Source organism: Mytilus edulis, chromosome 9 (assembly GCF_963676685.1).
Source record: "Mytilus edulis chromosome 9, xbMytEdul2.2, whole genome shotgun sequence".
Taxonomy (NCBI): Eukaryota; Metazoa; Mollusca; class Bivalvia; order Mytilida; family Mytilidae; genus Mytilus; species Mytilus edulis.
Window position 1 is genome coordinate 16,619,926 of NC_092352.1, and position 6,000 is coordinate 16,625,925.

Genomic DNA, 6,000 nt, shown 5'->3' on the forward strand with positions numbered 1-6,000 from the left:
TGGGTACTCCCCGAAATGGGAATTAATAAGGCTTGAGGTTCTCAAAACTAACTGGATTTCAACACGAATGTACCTGTCAAGAATAGTCGTTGAAGTTGTGGTTATTTCAACTTGTTTAAGGAGCGTTCGAAAGTTCACAATGCTTGTTTTTTTATGGTTTTCGTATAGCTCAACCTTTAAATATATTTGAGTTGATTGTTAATTGTCTTTTCGCATTAATTCTGTTATTAAAGGTATGTCTCTATTTGACCTTTGGAATTACTTGTTATTTGTCTTGACACTTGTAAGAATGTGTGTTCGTTAAGGATTATATACCTAAGTCCGTTTTATACCTTCGCGATGATATTTATCGATCTTTTTTTTTATATGAGGACACATTTATAGACCTTAAACATTTCAAAAAGCTTTAGATAATTTGTGACTTTTGCCTTTATGTAAAATGTTTTTTTGTCCTCCTTAAAATCCGATGAGTCAACCCATTTTGTTTTAAAGTTTGTTCTTATGCTGTGCTTTGACACCATTATTTCACGTTAAGGTGAGATTTGAACGCTCACAAACATGTTTATTGGATAGTTGTCTCATTGGCAATCATAACATATATGCTAATTTAATGTAACAAACTATTTAGTGATCTAGAAAAGTGAAGCAAATTGTTGCTGAAGTGGACAAATAGTCTACTCGATAAGCTAGCTGTTAAAGTTGCAAATTTTTATACCAACATGTAATCAATATTGTAACAGGCTTGAGTGCTAGATGTTAAAAATGAATGGTAAAAGCAATATCTAACTTGCCAAGAAAATAGATCACAAAAGAGGAAAAGGAAAAATGTAATAATTCATAAGTAAGACAACTTGGATGTTTTGAGTGGTAAATATTTAGGAAAACTGTTAAGGCCATAAACAAGTGTTTGTTATTTTTAGCACCAGTTACACAATATAATGCATAAAGCAAGATAACAAAAGTATCGAACTACAGGGAAAACTCAAAACGGAAAGTCCCTCGTCAAATGGAGAAATCAAAAGCTAAAACACACCAAAAGAATAATATACAACTACTAGTATCATATTCCTAACTTGGTACATGTATTTCCTTATGTAGATACAATCAGGGTTTATAACTAGCCAAACTGGTCACTTGTATGCCAGTCGAATAAAATTCCATGATATGGATAACTTTATCCTTAAAATTAAGGAGATAAATTTATACTTTTACCCTTGTTTGTACTTTATTAGAATCTAGGAAAAAATCTGATATTTGCTTGAATCTTAAATCTTATTAATCAAAGAGAACAAAATGAAAAATGTTGCTTGCCTGAATGATACTAGTAGTTGTAAATCTTTTGATAGTTTATGAAAGTTAAATGTTGAATATTATAAGTATTATTATTAGGCATTTGCCTATCGACGAGGAAAGTGGATTTCAAGGAGGTCAAAATTGTAGGCAACATTGAATAAAAAATTACATGACAATTCATTGTAATAGGAACAACATAAGTATGAATTGCATTTATTCTAATAGACCAATATAGCATTCACTTTGAAAGTAATTGTTTTGTAGGGAATAACCAGAAATGAACGTGAAAATAGTGTTTAATATATTATTTCTAGCTATTGCCATAGAAGTTTTTCATCAGAAATAACATGTAATAATGTACTAATAAAATATGAAGACATTTAGCAGATGCATACATGAGAAAATATTTTATACAATAGGAAGACTGGATCTTCACACCATATTCTGTAGAGAACTGAATCATCTGATGTTTTCGTATAACCAATACTTTCTAGAAACATATAATCTCAATTATACAAACGTTTCTTATAAGTTTTCTCATAGAGATGCAAATATTGACAACTTTGAATCACTAGATACTTTTCCCTGGATGTTAGCAATAATCTTCGTTTAGTCGTTCTATTTTTCATATTTTTATTTTGGATTTATATCTCTATGCTTTTGAAATAATTGATATTTATTGAAGAGATGTTTTGTTTGCTTGAGATTGAAGTATTTAAACGGCCATCAATCTGATATCAAAACTGAAATAGAGAAGTAATTACTAGAAATAAAGAGTTTCATTATTTTATTTGAGATATTAAGAAATTAACATGACATGATAGGATCTTTTTATTGATAGAATTGGTCAGAAATCGGCTATAACAACGAATTATTGAGCTGTTTATTTTTGAAGATATGTTTTTATCATGCAACGTAATTTTATTTTATGAACTTTTATCTCTATTTTACGAAATTTTCCTTTGTACTTACTGACTGATAATTTCCTTTCTCAACACAGTAAAGTGATATAAAAAACAATCGCTAGGAACAAAGGGCGCACGTGTTTGATGTCAATGAAATCAACAACGTCGCCATAGATAAACAGATTATCATTGATTATCTCAACTCGATTGGTTTTCTCACTTTCGTCGTTCAAAAATCTATCTCGTTGAAATGTACCGGCTCAAGTGAGAAAATCAATCTCGTTGAGATGTACCGGCTCAAGTGAGAAAATCTATCTCGTTGAGATGTACCGGCTCAAGTGAGAAAATCATTCTCGTTTCGTTGAGATGACCAACAATAATCTAAATATGAACTACGTAAATAAGAATATTTTCTTAAAATAGTATCCACAAAAAACAATAAATCATGAAAATATCGACACAAACTGCAACTCTGTATAACAAATCTAGGATAGAGTAAAAAAATAACAAACACATACAGAATTGTAATATATTACTTAAATGCAACTTACTTTGAAAACAAAAGGAGAAAAAATAAATAACGTGTACAAAAAAAAAGGAATAGGGGAGGGGTTTGAATTGAATATTTAAAGTAGGCAAGCAATACTACAACCAAAAGAAAGAAAATAGTTGCAATAGTTTGGACTGGCTTTCATTGACTTTCAGTGTCCTAGGATCAGCAATCTGAGTCTGTTTTATAGTCTGTTCTTATGTTGTGCTGTAACGCAATATCGCATTTGGACATGTTTTCAAAGATTATTTTCTAATGAATAACTTCATTGAAAGTAGATGTTCGACTAATTATATATAACATGGTACATTTGACTTTTACCACATTTTGATTGGTGAATGGTTACCGCTAAATTTTAAAGTGTTTGACTTTTCCTTATGCTGGATAGGAGTGCACTAGGTTTACAACCGGTCATGCTGATACTTCGATTGGTCGATGCTAAACACATAACAAAAACTCAATTAAAAACGTTAATAATCAAAACATAAAGGTTATTCATTTACTAAATTTTTTTTTTATTTAGGCATTGAGAACCTTTGGTGAACCCACAGTTTAAATGTCTTAAATAAGAACGACATGATAAGTGGGCGTAACAGACTAACGTTCACCTAATCCTACCAAGCAAATGAGAGACTTAAGCGCGTCAAAAACTGGTCTCGTCCACACTATTAAATCGATACTTTGTTTATTTTCATGCTTTTCAGTTTTAAAATTTGCACTCAGATACTGCTCATTGGTCAAGCTGTTTTCTACTCTTTGGTCGGGTTGATGTTTCTTTGACACATTCCACGTGTCTATTCTCAATTGTAGTCTAATAATTACAATAACGTGGATTTAAGCATTTTCGAATATCTTTTGCTAAATAAAGGCAACAGTAGTATACCGCTGTTCAAAAGTAACAAAGTCATTGAAAGAAAACAAATCCGGGTTACAAACTAAAACCGAGGGAAATACATCACCTATTAGAAAACATAAAAAAAACCTTCTAAGATAACCATTACGGTTGCATTGCCATATATTTTTTAGAAACCTTGTTTTTGTATTGAAATGTATACATTGAATGTCTTTGTTTTTGTGACGAACGATTATCCCTCCTATCTTTTTACTGCTTCCAAGTTACTATTTTGAATCCTTTTTTTTGTTTTGGTTAACCATTTATTTTTAATGGGAATACAAGCATTAAAAAGCAAAAACAAATCTTATTCTAAACACCAAGCAAATAAAATATAAGATATATGCATTTGTATTAACGTAAGAGTTACTTTATTCAGCTTCCTCACACACAATCAAAGTCAAAAGTTTTATAAACAGAATATTTTTATTGATGTAGATTTCCCATTGTTTTATACTCTCAAAACACGATATACAATAAACAAAACCAAGAGAAGTATTGGAAGTTCGGTAATAGTACTTATGTCGTAGACAACCTATTAAAGAGATTTATATACGTGCACAAATTTCCAACTTTGTTTTAGTTACAATTATAGTGACAAGAAGGCATCATCTAAATTGCAGGCATGTGAATTTGAGTAAAACGTCTATTTGCAATATCGAATTAATGTAGATAGAGAGGGCGTCTAGATTAAAAACGATACAATTTTAAGGTATTTTTCCAAAATGAAGTCCATATCATGCTTTATAAAAAATATAATACAAAGTCAAAGTCATAGAGTTCAAATTGTTGTAATTTTTTTAAGATTATACCTAAAAAACAACCATTGTGCAAGAGGAACAATACTAAAAATTAAAATTAAAAAAAATGTATAATCAACAGATTCTGTGCTCTCCTAATGTTTTCAGAAAAATGTGGGCACAGAACTCACTTTCTTAGCTACCAAATAAAACAGTGAAATTTAGCAATCATTCCTTTTTTAATTAGATTTCATTTGATTTCTATCCTTATATGGATTAGTTGGGACAAGGTCTTTAGTTTTGTGTGTTGAGTTTTGTTTATTTAGGTTTTTTTCATTTTTGCCATTGCGTTGTCTGTTTATTTTAAATATTAAGAGCAACTACTTTTCTTCTATTGTCGAAGAGTCATCTAAGAGTTAATTTAGAGACGTGCTACCATATCTTTATCCTAAGCAGCCAAACCCATTTGATAATGAAGCAATATTTATTTACATTTCTAGAAGACTATTTATTTTAAGGTAATGGTTGTGTATTTAGATTTTGATGATTTTTTAATTTGGTGCTATCAACCTTGAATTAAAAAAAGCACATAAGTTTGTATGGGGTTGAAAGTCAAATGAGAAAGAGGGAAAAAGGGCAACAATTTTGAGATTTTAAAAAATATTCGTAACATTGTTTTGTTCAAAATATAGCGTATTATAGTGCCCATGATATATTTCGTAAGATATACAAGGAGCGTTCCGTTCTCCAACCATGAACGAAAGCTATTCAAATTACAAATTCTTGGCTTTATAAAGTGGATTTGGCTGTTTTAAAAGCTTATCCGTTCTGTTTGAATAACACTGTAGTTTAATTCAAAGGCTTGTTGGACAATTACAAATGACTAACATATGAGTAAGTAAGAATTTATTAATATAAATCATTTTATTTAAACACTTCTTTTACATTATTTGATAATTATATATGAAATATCCATTAGATCATAATTCAGAATACATACAGCTATTCAATATTTGATAACTAAATAACAATGGGAGTTGTGTAATGCATAATATTTTTATATTCGATTGGATTTTCTGAAGTATTTGTGTAGCAGATACAATTTGAATGAAAAATGTCTAATCAAACTGTTGTTAGCTATTTGGAAAACGTTGAATAGAAAAGCTCAAAAAGGTTTGGGATAAACTTATTTAATTAAATATCAAGTTCTTTGCAGAATATTTTATCGTTATCGATGTATTTGTTTATAACTTCTTCTACACATTTATTTTTCTTCCAATATGAATGTCTACAAATAACCTCATCATAGAGATCAGGATTAAATTTTTATAATCACACCAGACGCGCGTTTCGTCTACGAAAGACTCATCAGTGACGCTCGAATCAAAAATGTTAAATAGGCCAAATAGAGTACGAAGTTGACAAGCATTGGTTTATGATCTTTATCTATGATTGTACTGTTATATTTAGTAATATCAATTGACATAACCGTGTGATTTCAAAAAGGCATTATTGTAATCAGAGAACGTGATCAATATTACAAGGTTATTTAAAATTGAAGTAAAATTGAGAATGGAAATAGGGAATGTGCCAAAGAAAACAACAACCCGACCATAGAAA